This window comes from Mauremys mutica, chromosome 1 (assembly GCF_020497125.1).
Source record: "Mauremys mutica isolate MM-2020 ecotype Southern chromosome 1, ASM2049712v1, whole genome shotgun sequence".
Lineage (NCBI taxonomy): Eukaryota > Metazoa > Chordata > Testudines > Geoemydidae > Mauremys > Mauremys mutica.
In genome coordinates, this window is record NC_059072.1 from 212,378,443 (window position 1) to 212,403,277 (window position 24,835).

Below are 24,835 nucleotides of genomic sequence, written 5' to 3' on the forward strand. Positions count from 1 at the left end.
GCTTTCTCAAGGTTTTGCACAGTAATCAGTTCTGCACTTGTTGGCCAGAGGAATGTAAACCTAATGTTCTAGGTTATTGCAGGAGGAGAGGAGACAGCAAGGAATCCAATTTACAGATTCAATATTAATCATAAAACTAAGAAACATAATGCTCACACTGGAGGAAATTGTGCCATGGCCTCAGTACAATGCAGAGATGGGGAGAGGAGTTACAGGGCACTGAAAATGTAGCATGTTTTACAAACCAGTGTCCAGAGGCAGATTTAAGCTGAGTGAGGGGTGATGTCTCCCAGGGGGAGGGAGGAGGCACTCCTAAATACTGAGGAGGGAGACAAGGGCCAGTGGTGTGGCCGAAGAGAGGATGAAGATCTTCTCTGCCTCATACCTCTGAGTTTAAAACACTGTGGCTCTTCTTTCTCCTGGAATCAGCTTTGTGGCATGGGGGCACCCTCAGAGGCAGCCTGGAGTGGATACTGCTGAGTTTCTCGCCAAGTGGTGGAATCATCACCTCTGTGCAAGGTGGTGGGGGACAGACAGCAGCAGGAGCTCTCTCCACCCTGCATGCAGCGGTGCAAGGTGACATCTCTCCCATCAGTGGGCAGCACTTCACAACTGATAGTTTAAAAAAAAAAAAAAGAGTTACAAGGCTGAGGAAAAGCTCTGAAAAAACCACAGACTCTGCAACTGTCCACGAGCCCCTGACGTACCTACATCCCTGCCCATCACACAGGGCTCTCTGGAAGGCCATTCAATAGAGCTATGAGGTCTCAGGTTCAGTGTGTGGCTTCCTCCCCATCACCTCCCCCTCGTTGTGTGCATGAATGATTGTCATGAGTGGAGGGTGCAATCCCATTGGAGGGTAAAGGGGGTGTGTGGAAGATCCTTCCACAGATCCTTCTGTGAGCATGAAGCTGCTGCTACCCCACACTCTGAAGAACTGGAGCATGAGTAGGAAACATACTAGTATTGCAACTGCTCTGTGGTGTGTTGGAAGCCCATGTCCTGCGGGGCCTTATGCAGCTGCAGACTTGGAAGCCACTCTTTGGACTGGTCATTGCTAGACTGGAGCTTGCAACACAAGCAGCTGGACACTTCCTCTGCCTAGGGGATGAGTAAGGGACACCTCCACAGCACAACCAACCTGACAGAGAATCTTGCACTCTTTATAAAGTCTCAGTAGCTCAGATGAGGCAGTAGGAAGCCAGGGTTTCATTCCACTTCTCTTTCTCTGCTGCAGACACAAAACATTCATCTGCTGTATGGTGTACTACGGTCTCACAAAGGAAACAGCTTCTTTAAAAAACTCCCTATGCCTATGGCAATTCTGTGAAATACCAAACAGACTAGAAAATAATATTAACCCTACTCCACTGCAAACATTGCACAGATTTAGCCAACATTTCCTGCCATTTCCTTTTCTCCTTGTAATATAGGCCATAACACTGGGGGCAGTGGGTAATCCATTTGGTCACGACCTACCAGGACTGGATTTGAACCATAATCTAGTGTCAAAAGTTCTTCTATTATGAAGCCCCTGAACACTGGAGTTTGAATCCTGTCAGCAAACACAGCGTCTTGGGGCGCATGCACCTGCTACAGGCCTTGGGATCCTTAAACCAGGGTGCTGTACTCGCAGGGCTCCTGACTAGGAGCAAACATGCAACCTACAAGAAGCCAGATATAAGGATTCCTGCCTCATAGGCAGGGGCAGCAGAAAGGAGAAAACCAGGCATGGGGAAGCACAACTAGTGTGGGTCTCTCTACAGTAGCTGGGAAAGGGCCCCTGGGGTGTGTGAACATGAGCATTTGGGCTTTGTTTGGACTGCCCCCCCGGTGAATCTGCCCACCGGCTTACAAGTCCCCATACTCACTCATCTTCCAGAGGGAAAAGTTTGGAGCCACAGGACCCAGCTTTTAAAAGTTGTGTCTAAAGAGAACATCTAAACCCCACATCTGGATGCTCCAATCAGCACGGAGGCCTGTAAAATGCCTGATCCAGGTGCCTCTGTGCTGATCTGAATATCCTAATGTGGGGCTGGGACATCCATGTTTAAACACTAACCTCGGAATATGTGCCCTGCACGTGGGGCAGTAGCACAGCTGTCTGACTGAAAAAGAAGACACGGAAGTTTGCAGGGGGGAGGTTTCACTAGGGTGTACTTGATAAAAGCAGAAGTGGCTTATTACAAGGAGAAGTAAAATGTCACACGGATTAAACAAATTCACATTGGCTTCCTGTTTAAAACTCCTCTATGCCAGCATCTGTAACGATACCGAATAGACCTGCCTACCTTCGCAGTGGGCCTGATCCTGTGAGATGCGGAGCACTGACTGGATAGAGCTGGGTACCCTCAACTCCCATTGAAGTCAATATTATTATTAATATTATTTGTGTTACTGTAGCACCTAGGAGTCCCAGTCAGGGAACAAAACCCCACTGTGCTGGGCACGGTACAAACAAAACAAAAGACAGTCCCTGCCCCAGAGAGTTTACAATCTAAGTATAAGACAAGAGACAACAGATGGGGGGATACAAGGACTAGGGACTGAGGATGCCCTACCCCCGTCCCTACAGGAGACACACAGCACCTAGGTAGATGCTCTCAGCACCTGATTCAGTAATCCATTCCTAGTTAGCAATAGAAGTAAGTGCTTATAGCTTTTCTGAGTTAGGGCATCGGCATCTTGCAGGACCAGCCTCTTTATGACAAACGTTACAGCAGAATGAGGAATTTTTGAAGGATGAGTAAGGAATTAGTAAAAGAGTAGATTTTAGCCTGAAACACAGGCCCATATCAGCCCCTGTATGAGGCAAAGTATTGAATAGAACTGGATGGAACAGAGAATTTTCATTTCATGGGACGTTTCGGGCTCACAATGTTTCATTTTGTTCCAGTGCCGAACGAGACATTAACATTCCACAATTTCCTGTCTTGGCATCTGCCAGCCAGGCAGCTGGGGAGATGGGCAGCTGGGGAGATGATCAGCCTGCGCACCAGTCAGGCAGCAGGGGAGCTGGTATGCTGTGCCTGGGGAGATAAGCAGCCAGGCAGCCAGCCCATCCACCCAGTGAGCAGCTGGGGAGTTGGGGATCCAGTCAGCTGGCAAACCAGCTGCAAAGCCTGCCTGCCTGGTTTCTGTCAAAAGAGTGGATGTGTAAGGAGACTGTTGGCCCCTTACTAAAACTCAGTGGGGGTTTTTTTGGTTGGCTAGCTCCCAGTACCAAGAGGAATGGGAAGGGTCGATGAGAAATCAGGACCCTGAGACTGACAGTCCCGAGGAACAATGGGGAAAGGCCAATGCTCTAGGTCAGCCTGATTGACAGGGCAGGCAGGCTAATGAGGGAGTAAGGACTCAGCGGGGTGGGGGATTGAGCACGTGGCCACCACCAGAGCTAGTGTCCAATCCGCAAGATCTCTGCATCACAGCCCGGGCCTGGGCAGGAGGCCTGGGATGTGTGATGAACAGACTGTGAACTGCCCTTACATTGCAGAGGCGCTGGTTGTGATGTCCCTGTGCCACGGAGCGCGGTTATGTGTTTTCCTTTAGCCTTTCCCATTTTTTCCTTATTTTTTTAATTGATTGCTGTTTAATAAATTGTATTTGCTTTGAACTGTATGTAATGATCAGTGAGTCAGGAAAGCATCCAGTGCAGAGAGAGCACCCTAGAGTAGGGACACCTAGACCCTGCCTTAAGTGACCACAGCAAGGTTGGGGTCGAGCCCCCCAGGAATCCTGTGCCCAGCCTTGTTGGGGTTACAAGGAAGGGGAGTCCTCGAGGGCAGGGAGGCCTCTGGGTAAAGGAAGTGGGAGTGAGGACTCAGATCTTTTCGCTAGCCCATTTCACCAGGGTAGTGCAGAAGCCAGGAAAGTTCCCCACAATAGCGAGACCATTCCCGCACTTACAGATGCAATGGCCATGTTCCTGCTGAGTGTTTTGAATCCATCGAATCAGCATTTTCTGATGGAAAATGATTCTACTGGAGATTTTTCAACCAGCTCTAGTATGGACGGCATCAAAGGAGGAGGAGCAAGTGAGACACAGGCCACCCCACTGTAAACAGCTACAGTGGAAATGCTTCCCATAAAAGGCTTGTGAACCACAACTGGAGCTTTGCTCCCGCAGCAGCAAGCCAGCACAGGTCAGAAGTGAGTGGGACGAAGACCTTTGGGAACCACTCCTAGCTCACAGAAACTTGACATTTAGCCAGCCTGGGTGGCTGCAGTAGAAGCTGCAATCAGTGAAAGACAGCTAAACTAAACGGACTGGCTTTCCTCTCAAGATGATCCCATATAAGGCACACCAGCAGACTTATTTGTATATGAAACTTTAGGGCAAAAATGTGTCCTTTGTTATGTGGGGAAAGAGTCGTGGTGCAAACCAGCACAGGGTCCCTGAGCTACCATGCTGGTACAGGACAGAGCAGCTCAGGGGCGGGGTCTATGTAGCACATTTTTTTACTGCTCTACTAAAAGGAGCAGCACATAGGGAAAGGTAGGGGAGGAAGCTGCATATTTTTGCACTGAGCATTCTGCTCTTTTAGCTCATCTATCAGAGCTGGAAGTGGGAATGGCAGCTTGTGTAGATATACCCAGGCTAGCTGTACTCCAGCTAGCTTGCTAAAAATAGAGATGAGGATGCCGTGGTGTGGTCTTCAGCACAGACTGTACATACCCTGCTGGGTACGTACTCACTTGTGCAGCGAGTGCTGAAGCCCACACCACCAAATCCTCACTTCCAGTCTTAGCAAGCTGGTTAGAGTACAGCTAGCACTGGTATGTCTTCACAAGCTGCAAATCCCACTCCTGGCTGCAGTGTAGACCTTCCCATACCCACAAGTCAAAATTGCTAAAGGTGGCTGCCAAGGCCCATCCACAAAAATATCTCAGGACACAACATTTCATATTGGAAGTGAATTTTACCAGTTGATGCGCAAGCAAACAAAACAATTCCCCTCTCCCCCAAGAACCCCTCAAAAAACAACCCTCCAAAATCCTTGTGAAAGTAGAATGAATTATATTGTAAAAATAAGAATGGATTAAAGAAATGTTGTATGTACCTTTAAGCAGAAATAAATGTTGAAATACAGGTGTCAGGAAAAGGAACATTAAGGCATAACCAATGAGCTCACTTAAGCTAATGGTGAAACATTAACCGGAGATTGGGAGAAGTTAGTAAGGAAATTAACTATGCATGTCTAGCCCAGGTAAACTTGTCAGATTCTGCTTCCTTTGTTATCTTGTTAAGTTCCCGCCCTTTTATCTGTATAACTAAGATAGTTTGTGTCTTGCATGGTGCTCACATTATCTGGGTGTTATTAGCAGAGCGCTGTGCTAATAAAACAGAGTGCTCTGACAAACTGTGAGTCCTGAGTCTAACTTTGACATCCTGAATCCTCCAAAGTTTGTGTTTCATGAAATTTTGAAGTTGTAAAAGCACGTGGACAATAACCTTAACTTCCCCACTTTTCAGTGTGGAGTTAGTTGTTTTAATCAAGAGCAGAATTTGTCCCTATATATGTATGTTATTTCATAGTCTCATATATATATATATTTATTTATTGTGAGTTATACCATCCTAACTCTAAACTTAGTGGAAATTTTGTACTGAGCTTGTGCAAAAATCAATTGCTCAGTGGCTTCTAATTTTATATTACTTTATTATTTATTTCTTATGGTACGTGGTGCGAACAAGACCATTGATAATTCCTGACTTGGAAAGTTCAGACAATTTTGAATTGTTTGCTTGAAAATCTAAACACCTTTTTACAGCAGAAAATGTTTGTTTTTCCCTCTCTCCCATGCTGCAACTCAAAAATATAGAATGAATGAATTTTGCTCAAAAATCACATTTTACTTTTGAGCTGAGGCCAAACATGAAAGAATAATACTGTAATTTTTCAGAAAGCTCCAAGCACCAGAAAACAGGACATAAGACAAGTATCAATGTAGCCTCCACAGCTTCTGCTTATCAGCAAAGGCCTCAGTAAAAGCTGTGTGAAACCAATGACTTTGAATCAAACTCTGGAGACTTTATGGTGATTTGCTGTTCTACCTGAAAAGAAATCTGAGCAACCTTGAATCTCTTTATGGGCTACAAAAGTCCTTGTTCTGGGATACCTCTTCCAACTTTTTCCTATACTATGAAACTGATTTGTTCACCCTGCTTCTAATTTCTCAGCAGCGGCCACTAGCACCCCAGCCAGAAAGAAAGATCCCTTCATCTCACGCAGTAAGACTCCGTTTGTGTTAATCGGCAGATTCCAGGCTTGCTGTGCATTCTTGCTGTGCCTAGGATCCAGACTTTGACAGCCTCAGACCGTGCTGTGCACAAAAACGCAAGGTGCACAGAGGCATTTTCCGATAGCATTTTTTAAACCACATCTGACAGGACAAGTTACCTTATCCAAGCCCACCAAAGGCTTTTCTTGGCTAAAGCACAGCCACTCCCCCAGTTTCATGCCATGTGGCAACATGTTGTGCAATAGTGGTGCCATAAACACAGCGCAGAAGCAAAGCAAATGCAAAGATGTAATATCTGAGCAGGGGTGGCTCCAGGCCCCAGCACACCAAGCGCGTGCTTGGGGCGGCATGCCACGGGGGACGCTCTGCCAGTCGCCAGGAGGGCGGCAGGTGGCTCCGGTGGACCTCTCGCAGGCGTGCCTGCGGAGGGTCCGCTGGTCCCGCAGCTCCGGTGGAGCATCTGCAGGCACGTCTGCGGGAGGTCCACCAGAGCTGTGGGACCGGCGACCGGCAGAGCATCCCCCGCGGCGTGCTGCTGTGCTTGGGGCGGCGAAATGGTTAGAGCCGCCCCTGCATCTGAGGAAAACTAAGAGAACAGCCAAAACAAAAGGCCCTGTTGTTCTCTGGGCTTCGTGAGAATTAGAAGAACCCAGTGCAGGCTCAGAACATTTCAGCCAGCGGAGCCCGTCTGGATGCTGAGCTGCTGTGCCAGAGAGAATTCTAATTTGTGTGTAACAGAATGTGCCTACATCGGGCCAAATCCCCAGCTGGCATAAATCGCAGCAGCCCCCCTGAACTCAGTGCAGTTATGCCAATTTTAATAGACATTAAAGTCAGAAGGGACCATTATGATTTACATTGTAAATGATGACTTACACCAACTGAGGACCCGGTCCTTCAGTACATTTTAGGGCACCTAATATTTTACTTTCATCATTTCTATCAAGGTGTTACTTTGCACTGGGCATAAAAAACTTTATCCCCCCTATAACGATGTCAGGTTCGGGGTGTGACAAGATTTGGATGGAACCTTAAACGCCAATCAAAGTGAGCTCATCAACACACACACACACACAGACAGCTTTGAAGTATTCCCCTTTCCCTCAGCCACCCAAACTATGCTCCCTCTTTCTTCCTTACCCTTGTGTCTCCCTGCCTCTCCCTACCCCAGTCCCTGTCCTACATTCATTGGTGGTTCTGTGTTTGGCAGAGACCTTGGAAAGAAGTCACCACTCTCTGCTGCTGTTCTGGGTAGATGTGCTGGTCCCGGGGTCACCATGAGAGCTGAGGGAAGGGACAGGCACAGGCAATGAGCTGGCAATTTTTGAAGGCACCTTCCTGTGCTTTGCTGCATCTGTGGCATCAGTCCAGCTGTGGGAACTCCCAGTCAGTGCAGAGGAGGGGCTGTTCCTGGACCTTCTCCTGAGTCCTGGTTCTTGCAGGGCCCATGAACTCGTGGGCCCCTCCAGCCTGGCACATGCTGCGAAGGCAGGAGTTATGCCAGGGTTTGCAGTGATCTCCAGATATTTTACAGACAGTAATTAATGAGGCCTCCCAATACCCTTGTGGGACAGGTGCATATTCAGGCCAGGAGTAACCACTGTGCACTCAGTGCAGTTGAACAGGACCCTGATGTCAGGGGGGGCCCTGACCACTGGGGGAAACACCAAACACACAAACACAAACAACCAACACAGGACCAAGAAGGAGGCAGGGTGAGGGGTCACCTGAATGATGTGGCAAGAGCCAACAGGCTGAAGCTGGGAACCGGGCCAGCCTTGTGAGACAAGCCACTGCAGGCAGGCTCACTTTCCAACAGCCTCCCACTCTGGGGGCAGGACCTGCCCTCCCAGCCCCTATGGCCAGGGATAGTGGAGGGCCCTCAATTATCATAGTGCACAGGGCCCCAAAATTCTTTAATCCAGCCTTGTGCATATTATCAACCCCGTTTTACCAATAAGAAAAGAGAGGCAAAATGGAAGTTAAATGACTTGCCCAAGCTCAATGGCAGAATCAGTGGCAGAGCCTTACATGGCAATCAGACTTCCCCTGCTTTAAGATCTAGATCAAGCTTCTTCTCATATGATCATGCTTTCCAATCTCTTGCTCCTTGGACTGGCTGGTTTTTTTCCTCCCAGACCTGCAGCCAAACTGAATATTCCGTTCTCCAGACAGATCTACTCGTAAGGACATTATTGGAGTTTCAAAGGCCCTCCCCTTCCTGAAGAAAATAAAGAATCAAAGATATGAGTAAAATTCAACTCCCACGATGCGTCCAACTCCGCTGAAGTCAGTGGAGAAGCACCCACTTACACAGAGGCTGAATCTGACCTTCTGCATTTGTTGGGAATGCAACAAGTTAATTTGGAGCCAGGCAAAGCGGGGCGATAGCCTTTTCTCTGTCTGGCAGTGGCAGCAGCGAAATGAGTCTGGATCTGAATGGAGCAGCCAACCTGGACTTCATGCTCCCAACAAACCATTCACACTGGAAACAGTGAGGAGAGGAGGAGGCAGCGGGAGGACAGTGCATGGGGGGTGCAGTGAAGAAAGAAAATAACTCCCCCTGTTACCTGGAGAAAGACACGCAAGGGTTGGTGCTCCACTTCTCTGGCTCATCCTTCCCCGGCCTCGTCTTAGTACATCAAACTCAGGATGACACAGCAAGAGTAAATGAAAGCAGAGGTGGCCTTAGGCAGTGCATAGGTACATGTGGGAAATCTGCGAGCAGCAGGGATTTCCTCCATTGAGAAGAAGCCAGGTGTAAATCAGTGTGACTCCATCAACTATGATTTACACCACCGGAGAAACTGGCAGCCTGTTTGCCCTGCAGAAATGTCACAGTTTTGTCTTTTAGATTCAATGAATGGAGCAGACAATATTGGGGGGGCTGGGCTTATTTTTTAATAGCCCTGGCTATCCAAAAATCTGGCACGTCTAACAGTAAGCCGTTCCCAGGCTCTGAGGTGCCACAGCTCCCCCCGCCCTTTCCCCTCTCTCCTGCTGTAAAAAGGTAATGCTATTGCAATTTCCAAGTCAGGCAGCGAGGCAAAATACAGTGCCCTGCGTTTCAACAAGCCTGCCTCCAAGTCTTGCTCAAAATGCTACACTCTGGGAGCAGGATTCTTCCTCCCATTCCCCCCCACCCTCCAGCCTGTCAGTCCCGTGCAAGACAACTGCCGACCTGCATCAATAACAGGAATGCAAAAGTGCTTCTCTAGCTATGATGGATTAAATTCACTAGGCTGATGAAAGAGCCCAGAGGCACGCGCATGCACTCACGCACACGCACACAGAGCATTCTGCCAAATTATGCAAAGCATTTATCTCAATTTTTTTTATTTTGCTAATCAGCTCTCAGTCTGATTAACAACAGTGTGACGCTCACTGGGGAATTTTTTTAACTGACTTTTGCTGCTCTGAACGAATATTTTGGTTCTCTTCCAGCCAGGCAGCAGCCCCATCCAAAAGGGTGGTTGGGATGGGGATGAGAGGAGAAAGAAACTTGAGGGGGATTCTGGTAGCAAAGAAACCTGCTGCTCATCTGTGCCTCTCAGTTTTACATCTGCAGTAAATCCCACTCCATTTCTTTGCTGGGTTGGCTTGCACACAGGGATCAGAGGCCAAAAATAATTTGTAAGAAATATCTTAATTGCTGGCATTTCTTTTGTTCTTTCTCTAATTGTAGCTCCGAGTCCAAGGATGTGGTGCATTAGAAGCAGGAGCCTAACATTATTCATAACAGATTTCCTAAAAGTGGTCAATTCCTGATCCCTTTTAGATTTCTTTCATTGGTGTTATTGTTATTACTAATAATTTTAAACAGTATCCAAAATATGCATAGGTGCTTCACAGAAGAAAGAAGACAAGATGGATAGATGGATTAGCAGGGTTCTGGCTATTTCTGGTGATTGAAGACTCCTGGCAGTTTTCATAAGGCTCTGGGGTGCCCCAGCCAAATTCCATTTTAAGTAAATGCATTTGGTTTTCCTAGATCCTTCCAGCCGTGGAACATGGTATTCTTTCACTTCCTGTCCAAAAACATGTAGCATTGCTGTGTGCTTTTAAACATTTGGCGCATGTCAGCCCAGTGATGGACTAAATGATTCATATACATTATGCAGGTGCACTCAGGACTCCATAGTTAAGGTTGCCTTGGCTCTCAATTTTTAAAGCAGGGTTTAATTTCCTGGAAATTCATATATGCAAATGAGGGCCTGCCAAAGCTGAACTATTCCAAAACCTTTCACCAAATTCCTCAACCGTTTTTGTTTTTCAAACAATTGAAAATCCCTCTGAGTTGCAATGACCAGGCTCATGCTTCCTGGCAGCCCTGGAAGTGGGAAGGTTCCTACACGTAACACCTTTGTCGATCTTCAGAACAATGTCAACACAGGGGTTGTTTTTACAGGGTCTGAAACAAAAATCCCCCTAAAGGTGGTAATTCACCATGACTGGTTTGAGCTTTGCCAGGGAAGCCAACAGAGAATGTGTCTCCACTAGGCGCTTCCCAGCAGAGAAGAAAAGTGCTGGAGCTGGTGAGGGGTGAAGCCCAGAAAGGGGAGGCTGCAGGTGGCTCAGGTGAGAAGGCTCAGGAGCAGCTCAGCACTTCCCTGCCTTCTCCATCCCCAACCATCCTACTATGGCTCACAAGCCCAGAGCCTGCACTGTGAAACAAAGGGGCTGCCCTGCAGCAGGCACTCCTGCAGCGCCTAGCAGATCCTGGCACCTGGTGCACCAGCCACCAGGCCAATGTCCCAGGCTGCAGCCCAGTATTGCTAGTCCCCTGTGATAAAAAATCATGAGCCAGAGCCGCCAAAATAATGGAATTCACTTAAAAATCCTGAGATTTTGTAAAAACTAATATATTTGGGGGACTTTATCTTCTGGTTTTTGAGCCTTCAGGGTGCACTCAGGACACGTTTTCAAGCTTTTTTCCAGCAACCATTTTTAATTAATGTTGAGACTAGCACGTAATCCCATGAATCCAGGAGCTGGGCTTTAAGAAAAATAACCAGTACCGTGAGCCTTGTGATGAAATCGCAAGGGCTGGTGACACTGGCAGGCCCCATGTGTGGGCTGATTCTTGGGTTGGTTGGTATGTGACAAGATGAGGACCTATTAGGCTGAGAAGGCTTGTGAACCAAGAAAAGCCTGAATGTCAGTGTTGCTTTAACTGGAAGTTTCCCTGATGTGCCATGATTTTGTTGGTAGGAAATGTATTTGCATAACCTTAAATCTAAGTTGACAAAGTCAGCTCTCTCTATGTCTACACACACACACGCACACATACACAGTGCCAAATTCTACACTAATGTACATCCCACAAAATTACACATAGGGAGTAAACTAGTGCAGCATTTGATCAGTCTACTTTGTAAATCAGAAGCACTTTTGGAGCCATTTGATGTATATAAATGTCAACTCAGGTTTGTACATTTTTTGCATAGCACTTTTCTTTTTGCTGGTGTACTCATTCATTTTGCATGGCAAACAGCTATGGGCTGTATTACCCATTACAGCAGCATTTCATCGTTTTAAATTATTCCATTTTCTATTATATGAGCATGAACAAAACAGTTATTTTTGTTTGGTTGCATGTTTTCACTCAAAAATACCAAATCAATCAAATAAAAACGGTCAAACTGTCAAAACTCTCAGATTTAATTTTAGGGGAAGAAGCAAGGGGAGTCAAGTTCTGTCAAGGATAATTTTCTTATCCTAAGAAACAAATGGCCTGAGGGGTCATAGTGCACAGCAAGCCATGGTGGGACTTTACAGCACGCTAACTGGTTGTTTTGACCCTACTGCAGCACATTAAAAGTTCCTTGATGTGCTTTGATCTACTGCTGTTTGAAGTGGGAGTCAGTCACAGCACACTGCAGAACTTTCGTGCACAGTAGTAGGCCCCACACGGTATGCAGCACGCTAGTGCACTGTGGATTCACACTCTGGCTTGCTGTGCACTGACTCGCCATGTCCACAAGCCCTAATTCTCCACTTGCTTAGACCGATTTTTATACCAGTCCAACTATCTTGATTTAACTGGAGTTACTCTAGATTCACACCAGAATACAGGAGATCAGAATGAAGCCAAAAGGGTGCAACCTTTAAAGTACTGATGTATCCTGACTGACAGGGTTGTGAATTATAAATCAAAAGGGCATTTGAATTTGCAAAACCTCACTGTCAGCTTTTACTTTTGTAAAACACAAAACCAGGAGTTATTCTAATGTCGGCTTTGAAATTGTGACCAACAGGAATAAGGGGCCAGAGCTGGTGTAAATCAGCTCCATGCATGAGTTTATACCAGCAGAGGATCTGTTCCCAAATTGGAGTGATTTACATTTTCTAAATTTACATTTTCCAATTTCTCCTGCTCATGCGGGACTCTCTTATTGAAATAATAATTTCCTTTTCCCTTTTAAATGAATCTTGCCCTGCATTAAAGACTACCAAGGGAATCAAAACACATAGAAACAAACATGCAAATCTCAGTATTAACATTGCAAAATTCATACAAGAGCTACACAGTAAACCAGCATCAATATGGCAAGAATACATATAGGACCATTCACAAAACCCAGCACCAGTTGCAAAAATGTGCGTAAAAACATGCAAAACACCATGGTGAACATTGCAAAGTTACACTCGAGAGCCTGTAATAAAAGTCATATGCAGTAAGTGCCATTAAGAAGTCAAACAAAAATAGTGGTATTGAGGCATATACATGCATTAGCTGGCATGTGATCTTATCACTACGATCCTTCTACTCTCCCATTCCCAGTCTTTCAGTTGTTTATTACTCCCATTTTTGTCACATCCAAATTTAGGCCCCAGTCCTACAAAGGGATCCATCTGCACTTCAGTTGGACTCTCTGTGGGTGCAAAGATCCACCCATGCAGGCCTCGTTGGAAGACTGGGGCCTTAGTCCCTTTCAATTGCCTGACCTCCCTGTACCAAAGAGGATGACAAAAGGGAGATAAATGACTACCCAGCACCCCCCTGAACACATCAACAGAATCATGTGTTAAGACCACCTCTCTGTAGCTGTTGGTTCAACTTGGATAAATGGTTCTAGTGTTGATTCATTTTGAATAGCGATAACACCTCCAGTTGGGCAACTCTTATTCATATCTGAATAGCCCCATTAACAGGCCTGCTCGCTCAAGTCAGCGGGCATCAGTATGAGGAACTGTGGAAGAATCAGGCTGGATACAATCGGGCAGTTTTTCAGCTGGTGAAAATCAGCTGATTTCAGTGGAGCTTTGTCAGTTTCCATCAGCCAAGGATCTGGCCCCAATCCCTTGTCATTTTGTTGGGCATATGCCAATAAGCATCAACCTGTGGAACTCCTTGCCAGAGGATGTTGTGAAGGCCAAGACTATAACAGAGTTCAAAAATGAATTAGATAAACTCATGGAGGATAGGTCCCTCAATGGCTATTAGCCAGGGTGGACAGAGATGGTGTCCCTAGCCTCTGTTTGCCAGAAGCTGGGAATGGGCAACAGGGGATGGATCACTTGATGATTACCTGTTCTGTTCATTCCCTCTGGGGCACATGGCATTGGCCACTGTCAGAGAACAGGATACTGGGCTAGATGGATCTTTGGTCTGACCCAGTATGGCCGTTCTGAAGAGATTTGCCCTATTATTCCAGTATAAACTTTTGTGCTCCCAGAGAGGTGCATTCTTACGACAGGTTGGCTCCCTTAAAGCTGGGGGTGTGCTGTACATGTGTTCTTTTCCTCATGTTTAATTCCGCTTGCCGGCCAGTGCATTCTGAATGCTTTTTTACAGCACGCTGTATGCAATTAGGAACAGTCCCACAGGGCAGAGGGGCAGGCTGCATTCTGAGCTATTCCTCTGTTGTTGAAAACAAACAACAGCCTTTGAGACTGTTTCCATGCCGTAATAATTTTAGCATTTCACTCTCGCACAGCAGGCACTCCGGGGGGAGGGAATGCATTGAGAGGTGCAGCCGTGGCAACCTCAGGAGTTTTTTCTATGCACAAGACAATTAATTAATTTCCTTTTTTTAAAATAATGTAAAACGTAGTTCAAGGTATTACACTTCCATAATGCAGTCTTTATTATAAATGAGCCTCTCCTTTTCAGACAGGGCTGTAATTAGATTGCCTGTGGTGATGATGGATGGCCAGAATGGATTCATTTCTGGGGAAGTGTGCAAGAACAATCCATGTACAGACAGAGTTGCAGGCAGTAGCCACCTGAGAGATCTAACTACCACTGTTCTCACTATAACAAGAGGGAGAGAAACTCTGTCTAGCTTTGGGAAGGAGGAAAACAACAGCAGAAAGCAACTCGGCTGTAGCCGACTGTTGTATCAAACAGCCAGGAAAACAGAAGGGACATATTTGGCCTGATTCGTTTTTCACCAACTGGTATAATGCCATTTACAATGCTAACATACAACCGTCAGAGCTCTAAGAAAGGCCCAGACAGAGTTAAAACACTAAGAGTGAAATTCAGCCCTGTGCTGAGAGCCAGCACAAGACCAATAAACCACTTATGACCTATTTCCAGGGCCTAAATCAAGTGGCCCTTTGTGCTGATCACGCTCACTTGCACCAGTGTAAATCGAGAGTAACAACAATGAAGTCAGTGGAGTTTCACTAGTGTAAAACCAGGGTAAGATCAGAGATATGCCATAAAGACATTGAATTTGATAGCTAACTGATCCTTTTTTATCATGTCTAATGGCCCTGCCTACTCTCATAGGAAAGGGTCTCCTTGTCAGGTCCTCCTCAGGGGACAGCGACTGTCTTTTCTGCCCCACCCAGGGATACTGTGACTCACTTGTCTTTCCTATTCCCTTTCACCTTGCTTATCCACCTCAAACATGGCTCTGAACTGAGCTCTAGTCTGAGTCTCTATCACAGTTCTGTAGAGCAGACAGACATAGACAAATCAAATAGAATTGAGTTTAGAACACACTGTAAGTGCCTATTGTGACCTTGCACTCCATGATGTTTTATGCTTATGGGTGTGAATATAAGGTAACTGGAATAGGCTTTATTCAAAAGGTATCATTACAAAGCTTATAATCTACTGAGTGTGGTCATCCTATTTGTATGAATGTATCATTCTTGTATCTGAAACTAGGAATATGAAGCATAACTCTGAGGTCCTATTGTAATTAGGCAAAGTGTGGGTCATTAATGGTGGCTTAGAATCTTGATGGCTCCCATTGACTAGGACAATTGGTTGTGAATGGATTTATTTACCTGCAAGCCTTCCTGCGTAAGTGAAGTGGGTAATGAAGAATGAGGTCTTACAGTGACATGTGACCATGTCACATGATACGGAATCCATCTTAAACCTGGTGCTTTTCCATTTAGAAGGGGGGTGGGGACCCAGAGAGACAAAGGATTCCCGCCTTGTGCCAAAGCTATAAAAGGGGGTGGAGCTGGAAAAAGGGGTCATAAGAATACTCCTGCTTTACACCTAAGATGCCTGCTGAAACTATCAAGGACTGTACCAGGGGAAAGGATTGGGCCCAGATTAGGAAGGAGTCTAGTCTGTGAAAGACGCTTATTGGAACATCTCTGAGGTTGAGATTTTACCTGTAAACAGTTTCTTAATGTATTAGGCTTAAACTTGTGTGGCTTTGCTTTATTTTGCTTGGTAACTTACTTTGTTCTGTCTGTTATTACTTGAAACCACTTAAATCCTACTTTTCATACTTAATAAAATCACTTTTGTTTATTAATTAACCCAGAGTAAGTGATTAATACCTGGGGGAGCAAACAGCTGTGCATATCTCTCTATCAGTGTTATGGAGAGTGGACAATTTATGAGTTTACCCTGTAAAAGATTTATACAGAGTAAAACGGATTTATTTGGGGTTTGGATCCCATTGGGAATTGGATGTCTGGATGCTGGGGATAGGTGACCTCCTGAGAAGTTTTTGGTTAAAGTCTGCAGCTTTGGGGGTGTGGACCAGATTTGGGTCTTTGTTGCAGCAGGCAAGCATGTCCGGCTCAACAAGGCAGGGTTCTGGAGTCCCAGGCTGGCAGGAAAAATGGGTTCAGAGGTAACTCAGCATGTCAGGTGACAATCCCAAGGGAGTCTCTGTGACCCAACCCGTCACACCTATAAATAAATATAATTACCTTTTTCAGATCTGTTGTAGGTAGCCCAGCTTAGTGCTGTGACGTTGGCAGAGCCAATAAAATACCCATAAGTCCTTCGTTGAGTCACAAAAACTAAGGCGCTGCTGTGCCCAAGATCACTCAAAATGGTATGGGCTGTTGGGGAAGGAAGACGAGTGGACCACACATAATGGAAAGCAAGGGCCATGTTGACTTTGCCTGACCAATAACCATTTACACCTGCTGAGAATCTGGCCCAACATGTTTACATTGTGGAAACAAAGTGATAGATTTCTCCTCCTCCCACCATTTATTTCCTTTTGATATCTGGCCACTGGGGTAACCCTCTTCCATTCATACACTAATTGAAAGGAGACAAATTCTGGGCTGCCACTGCTTTACGTTGGCAGGCTTCCCAGAGGCTGAAAGTCTAGGCACATATAACCCCGGGGTAGCTGTGCGTTCCATGTCCTTTTCTGTACCTGATCCACACAGGATGTGTCTGTCACAGGCCCAGTTGCAAAGCTGCCTCTTTAGCTCAAGCTGGGCTTTCAGCTATGGAGGTCCCCCATTCAATTCCTGGTGTCGGCTAAGACTGCGGCCATCTCACAGCCAGACATGTGCACCAATGTAGGCCGCAGGGAAATTTTTCAAGTGTGACTGAGGAGCCCAAGCCCCATTATTCAAAAGAAACTTAGGCATTTCAGAGCCAAACTCCTCTTGACTTTCAGTGACACTTAGGCTCCTCGTTCATTTGGGTACTTTTGAAACTGTTACTCCATGTCGGCAGTACGGCGTTTTACAAAATACTCCCACTGGTGCAATTCTTGGTCTTAGCACCGGTGGGAGCTGGGTGCGTAGACAAGGTTATGTTGGCTTCTGGTGTTTTTACCACAGTGTTAATTAAACCTGCTCTCCGTTAGCCTAGGGCTCCTACTGGTGCTATCACTGGTTCAGCAGGACTTGTAGCAACACCAGTGGGAATTTGAGAGTAAACAAAGCTACAGAGCAGCCAAAGAAGCTCACGTGGGTGCATACAAATGCACACAGAGCCAGGGACAGCCTACAGAAAGGCTGGCTTAGCTCAGCTCTATGTATGAGGCAGGGGAAGGGAAAGCTGTGTAGGGCAGGGAGGAGGAGGAGGAGGAGGAGGGAAGGGGAGGGGCTGAGAGCAGACTGGAGCTCAGTGCCGCTAGGCTGATTAGCATTTTCTATTGCAGCTTTTTCTGCTCCCAGCACAGCAGGCACTGGAAGCAGAAGAAAGGAAGATTAAAAGCGTGGCTTCACAACCTGGCTTCATGCTGCTTCCCGCCGCATGAGGAAGCTCAGTGTCTGAATCAGCACAGTGAGCATAACAGTTAGCTGGGAATTTAAGCACCCCTGTGTTTTTATTCCCCCCTCCCTTGCTTTTGTTTTTGCAGAGAAGGCAAAGGGGGAGGGAGAGTGGAATTCTTTGGAATTATTGGCCAGCATCCTCCCCAGAGAAAGTAACCCTCTCAGCCATGTTTAATGCACACTACTCCCACACATGTTTATTCCACAAAAACAACAACAATCCAGTCGCTCATCAATGCAGGGACATTTAATGTCATTGCATCTGAGCCCTAAATAAGCAAATCTCCAGCAGAAAGGGAATATAATGGCTGTGGAAGCACAGGCCATCAGAGGTACGCTCCCACAATGGCTGACAAGTGGCTGGGTTTGAGCAGTCTGCAAAGGGGAATGGAGCCAGTTAAGAGCTATCCACGAAGCAGCAGTCATTCGACTGATAATGAGCTGGAGCCTGCTCATCTCTGCTGGAGCAAATGGGAGCTTTAAAAACTGCACATAATTTTATTTTCCTGATGTACAGTAAATAATATGTCAAAGGCAGGACCTGCTTGATCCAAGCATTAGAATATCAGGGTTGGAAGGGACCTCAGGAGGTCATCTAGTCCAACCCCCTGCTTGAAGCAGAACCAATCCCCAGACAGATCTTTACCCCAGTTCCCTAAATGGTCCCCTCAATGATTGAACTCACAACCTTGGGTTTAGCAGGCCAATGCTCAAACCATTGAGCTATCCCTCTCCCCCCATTCAATGCCTCCTAATCACCCAGACATGCTCCTGTGAGGTTTGTTTTTTAATTCATACACCTATTACTCTGGAGAGAGACACTCTCTTATGGTCTAACACCAGCCAGGACTAGATTTTAAACTCAGTGTTTATTTGGACGCAGCAGGTGATCTGAAGAGCAGCAGCACAAATTCCAATCTCATTTATTCTGGCTTCAGTCAACAGTCACCCCAGATTTACACTGGTGTAAAAGAAACCTTGGCCTATTGTATTTGTCAAGATTATTTGCTTTAGATGCTGCATTTTGTTTCTGCACTCCTGGTGATGAGCTTTTTTTGCTACAATCCCATCACATGACCAGTTATCGTTGGGTAACCCAGCGGCGAATGTGTTACCAGTCTGATCTGCAGAGGATAGGCGTTGTTACTAAACCCAGCCAGACAGCTTGGAGCGTTAGTTCACACTGCAGCAGCTTGTGCTTTTCGCTCTGGAGATCTTTGGTTCAGTCCCCATAGCGTCAGCCAGGTTGGTGGCCATGACATGTAGACAATTGAGAATGACTGGTAATGAAAATCCGTCATCTAGAAAGCGAACGCTGCACTACAAATCAACGAGTGTTCAGATGAAAGCGACATTTCTGTGAAGGAACAGTGACTTAAAATAAAAGTTATACAAATGACAGCACAGATCACACCAAAAAGTAGAGATGTTGTAGACTGATGTTGTCCATTACAGAAATAAAGGTAAGGAAAACCAAATGGACAAGATCAGTCTATAATCTGATAGGTCGAAGCAGTAATTCTGAGTAGGAGTATATTCACAGAAGACAGAATGACTCAAATGAAGGCTGCCTCAGCGCAGGTACAGACATCTGCTCTATAGGCTGTCTACCCAACCCTAGTAAAAGTAGGTATGCACAGAAGACCAAACAACAGCTTGCTAAGGAAATATTCCCTCTTGCTCCCCAGGAGGAGTGGAGTGATCCCTGATCCCTAAGGGGTAACACCAACCTTGGACATTGATACACGTCCTGATCCATTTAGATTAAACATTTTTATGGGGCTCCCTCTTGCTCTTTGGCCCACAAAGCAAATGAACAAACTTTCAGCAATCCAAAACTCTCAAGATTGATGAATGTAAATGTGACTGGCCTCCCTGATATCGAAGGTGTCTTTCGTCCCCATTAGAGGGTGAGAGGAATAGGGAAGAGATTTCCATCAATCTTCAGAAGGAAATCGTATGAGGCATGTTTTTATCCTCATGAAACAATAGGAATGGAAGGGCTGTGAGCCACAGCTGCCAGTTAAAGTTGATAACAGAATTTAATTAGTTTGTAACAAAATTTTAGTGCTGAGACAGCTTGTTTACATATATTTAATGCTGTTGCTTCCTAAACGTATCTATGAAAGAGTGCTGCATGACTGCATCAGCCGCATTACAGATTGGTTTATGCAGCTTCCAAGTGCTTCTCCATTATTTCAGTCAGTATATTGGCTTCCATTCTTTGACTGCACTAAAGGCCAAGGTTCCATTCCATAACTCTATCCCTACTTATGTCTCTGCCTTTCACCTGCTGATGGTAACGCTTGGACCACACCCTTGTCTCCTTTGCCCATTCTAGGGTCCATGCCTTCATGCTGGCCATTCCATATACCGGCAACAGTTTGCACTTGAATGTATGCTAAGCCCCTTCCTTTGCCTACTTCACTAACACTCTAAAAAACAACTTCTTGGGTAAAGCATTTCGATTCTAAGGCCCAGTGGTGTGGGGTACTCAGAGGTCCCTGGGAGCCAATGAAAATTGAGCGTGCTTGGTGCCTCATGGGAACAGGCCTGTAATACACTCCCATCATTCTGGATTTACTTTTTTTTGGTGCCGGGGGAGGGGAGGGGGAGAAGGGGCATACTATAGGGGACCTACCACACCTTTAGAATGCAAAGGGCATAGGAGTCAGTTTGGCATATTGCACGTGTTGTACAGTGCCATATTCTGTCACGCATGGAGCTAGCGTGATGACACAGCAGAGTCTGGCATCGTGCTTCCCACCTGGCACATGGAAGTGTTTACAAACCCAAGCATTCCAGCATAAGATGAGAAACTAAAGCAAGCAAGGGCCAAATTCGGTGGCAACATAAATGGGCATAGAAGTTACATATCATGTGTAGCGGTGTCAAAGAAATGCTGTAAATGGTAAAGTGGTTCAGTTGCATCCCTTGGCATTCACTGGGGGTGCCAAACAAGAGGAATTTACATGTCAAGAGAGCCGGCAAAGAGCAGCTCCATGATTCAAGGAAAAGAATATGAGCCAGTTATCACTAAAGTGCTCCCACAGGAGACCTGGGGCCACTAGCTGATGGCTTGAGCCATCTACACTAAAAGTTCACTGTAGGAGAAGAAGTTGCTGTAGCACTTTTGGAACCCATATAAAAATACAGCAGAATTCCACACCGATGGCTTTATACACTCTATTAGCAGTACACTATAGTGTTGTGTATAGTATATCCTATATACATTACACAATACGGCAACAGTGTATGTTTTCTTAATAGGGGAGGGCACTGTTTATGGAAAAGATGTTAAAGAAACAAACAAATATGCCATAAACAACCAGAGGACATGGCCTGTTTTCAATGTAGAAGCTCAACACACACACACACACACACACACACACACACACACACACACTGTATAATATTCTTTGGAGAATCCTACACTTAGGGATGCTGGAACAATTTGTATAGTGGGGGTGCTGAGAGTCATTGAACCAAACTGTAAACCTCATATATAATGGAAACCACTTCAAGTCACCCCCAGCACCCCTAGTTCTAGCACCTATGCCTACACTTCAAAAAGTTCATCTGTAATATCACTGGCCCAAACTTGAACAAATTATATAAAAAAATAATCAATTTGTTGTGAGTACATCTAGTTCTTCAGTCAATCACTGAGGTAATTGAATTAGGATTAGTAAAAGCCCTTGTTACAGAAATAGGCACTGGCATGGAATAGGGATTCAAGCCTTCTGACGACTGACATATACATGTTTATCATGTTTACAGCCAGTGTTCAACTTAGATTGAGTAAGAGGTATTACATAAGGTTTAGCTACTGCCTACATGGACCTTTAATGATAATCTACAGACTCATTCCAAAATAACTACCACATAAAGAGATCCTGAGGCTTACCTACTTCTCTGTGATGCCCTCAGGACTGAGTAACAATGGAGGAACAGGGCTAGACCATAATGTAAAAACACAGACTATAAATTTGGCTGGAAATTTTGGAGCATTAGCAGCTGATTTTGTTAGTCCAAAAAAATTAAGAAAATTGTTCCAAACACCACGAAAGAAATATGATCCCTTTATAAATATTGCATTGAGTCTAAAAGAAAGGCATTTAAGAATAACCCACCTTTTCAGAAGTAATAAAAGCACCTTTGCAAACTACCATGCAACTTTTTCATGTCATCAGCAGACACCTTGTGATTAGCAATGCCACAGAATCACCCCTCAGATCCTTTTCAAGTGACAGGGCTCTGGAACAATTGGACTCTATCAAACAGTCAAGGTTTTGTGCATTGTATTGTCTTCTGGGAAAATAAATAATTATTTCCCGCAAGTATATGGTGATGAATTAATGATGCACTGGAGTAGTGCAGGAATTACATAATAACGCTCCCCAGCATTACCTGTTATGAGTAGGAAAAGACACTATATAAAAACAAAAAGCAGAACTGATGTGTCTGTCAAGTTCCAGCCTGTTGCTGGACTATAGGGAAAGACTTTAATAGCATGCTGGCCATAATTACCACTTTTAAGACTGACTTTTTGTGAATTACCGGATGCTCCTTCCTACCCCCTGGGACTCTCACATGTATGTGCTACCTTTTGAAAATGAGGCCTCTTCTTCTTAGGGGAAAGGAAAGGCGAATACTCTTCCTACAGTCCTACTTTGTCCGTAAGGGCCTCAACCAGGCATGACACATTCATGGCAACTAACAAGGTTTGTAAATATACCATGTCTCGGAAGTCACTGGTGGCAGATGGTTTTTTATCCATCACTGCACACAAGTCTTGCAAGCACAAACACCCTTTCAGCACAGTAGCAAAGAAAAACAAAATTCGGTACTGTCTCACCAGAACTGCAGAGAGCAAAGATGCTGCACTGATTTGAATGCTCAAAGAAGCTGGTTTCTTTTAGAATATAAAACATTGCCATGTAAGTGCTAAAACCAGGCTTTTGATCATCCAGAGCAGAGACTCTGTCAGTTGTTCTGAGACAAAATATTTATAATGTTTAAAATTGTTACAATCTGGTCTAAAAATGCCTTCTGGGTTTTAAAGGCTGCATGTTCAATAAGGCTATGGGCGAGTAATTTGGTCAATTATAATGAATACAAATGTATGCAATTGCATGCAACTAAAATCTCCAACATAAAACAATAATAGATAAAATAGTAATAATATTTAGCACTTACAGATGCAAATTCAGCCCTGGCATAACTCACATTGAGCTGGGTTCTGAGATCATTTACACTTGATCCTGCAGGCAGGGCCAGCTCCAGGCACCAGGGCAAGAAGCAGGTGCTTGGGAGGGCCAATGGAAAAGGGGGGCACGGCCCGGTCTTTGGCAGCAATTCAGCAGCGGGGTCCTTCAGTCCCTCTCAGAGGGAAAGCCAGCCGCTGAATTGCCGCCGAAGAATGAAGCAGCACAGTAGAGCTGCTGCCGATCACGGCTTTATCTTTTTTTTTCCCCTTCGCCGCTTGAGGTGGCAAAAAAAGCTGGAGCCGGCCCTGCCTGCAGGGTGCTGGGCACCTTCAACTCATCATTTAGTAAGATTAGGCCCTTACATTGGAATAGACCCAGAATAACTTTCAGGAGGTTACTCTGGATTAACAGTTGGGTAAACAGGAATCTAGCCTGGTGTGAGTTGAACTGCTTATACTGGGGCTGAACATGGCCCAATGTATATACCACCCAGAGAGCTGTACACTCATTAATAAATTTAACTGAATGACTCAGATGAAATCAGAATGACATGGATCTTCCTGAACTCTTGTTCTGATCACATCACCCCCTTCTTGGGCTCCCCATTGCGCACATGTTTCGTCTCTTCACCTTTAAGGCCTTTCATGATTTAACCCCTCCCCACCCTACATATTAAATCTAAGTCATCTTGTGCTTTGACCCTTGCCTTCACTCTGTCAGCAATGCCCATTGTGGTAAAGTACCACCTTCTTCTCAGCAGGCTCAGTCCTTTTTAGCCTTGGAGACACAGGCTTGGGCAAAGCAAAGCCTTCTAGGTAGTGTTGAGATGAGTTCCTGTCTGCATCCTGTAAAACTTGCCCATACCGGTATTGCCCTGGCCTCTTCTTTTGTCATTCAGTGTTGAACGCATTCTAAACCAAGATGCATTTCCTCACCTTTTGGGGGCGAAGCCAGACTTTAAGGCACCTGCTCCCCTACATGGTGTTAACTTCGCTTGTGCCAATCAGAAACGAACACAAACAGGTTTTGGGCCCCGTCCCCTATGACACTTCTATGATGTCATAGTGGGTACTTTATGGCCTGCCTGCCATGTGCAGGCAGGGAGAGGAGAAAGAAAAACGAATCCTGTGTATACCCGTGTATCCTGTGTATACCCGTGTATCCTGTGTATGCCCATAACCGAGCCTGATCACCTCGAAGCATCTCTCTCAGCTCACGTGTTTCAAACAGAGCTTCTACGTTTGCCGGTCGTTATGCGTTGGTTTGTATTTGTAAGTATCAGTTATTACTAAATGCTGCACCTTTGTTTATAAATATTGTTAGTAGATATTTTAGTCATTGTGTGTTTTAAGTTTCATTAACTCTATTAGCTAATCATACACTGCTCCCTTACCCCTTGTAATTATCCCCAATAAAACTTTTAAATTGATTAAGTTTAGTGTGTGTGTGTGTCTGCAGTTTGCATCGTGACCCACACTCTCCTTGCATCCCTTACCAATATAGTCTGTTGCCACGTGCAGCCTGGTAAATAACAGGCCTGCATTTTCTTTCGCCCCTGCGAGTCCGTGGCAATCTACAGGTAGCTGATCCCTCCCTCAGTCAGTCCCTTGTGCTGGTTTTCTCCCCTTCTGGGGACAGAGTGCAGCCTTCCTTGCTGGAAGGGTTCAGAGCCTTGCTGCACCTAACTTGCGAGCAGCTTCCCTGCTACTCTCGCTCTCCACACCGAGGTGGATTTAAAAAGGTCTCAAGCAGTTAGAACCAGCTGAACCTAATTAGTTCCCTGGTAACTCCTTTTCCAGCTGAACCTTATTTCCCCCTGGCTATCTTTCCTGGGTGCATTGGGAATGGCCTTTTAACCCCCTGGGACTAATTACTACCCCCACACCCTTTGTAGCCATTTGTCCTGGGTTTGCCACACCATCTTTATCATCTAT

At 45.5% G+C, this 24,835-nt stretch overlaps 1 long non-coding RNA gene across 2 annotated transcripts; it reads right to left on the minus strand.

Annotated features, from left to right (window-relative positions):
* Nucleotides 1-31: 31 nt before the first annotated feature.
* On the minus strand, nt 32-23,896 carry LOC123362286. 2 transcript variants are annotated; one of them, XR_006576397.1, is made up of 4 exons: nt 23,837-23,886; nt 8,814-9,067; nt 1,142-1,231; nt 32-612 (listed from the first exon to the last, which is right to left on the minus strand). It is a non-coding gene; the product is annotated as an uncharacterized LOC123362286 (long non-coding RNA). The 2 variants fall into 2 exon arrangements; XR_006576398.1 differs by lacking the exon at nt 8,814-9,067 and having other exon boundaries at nt 23,837-23,896.
* Nucleotides 23,897-24,835: the final 939 nt, after the last annotated feature.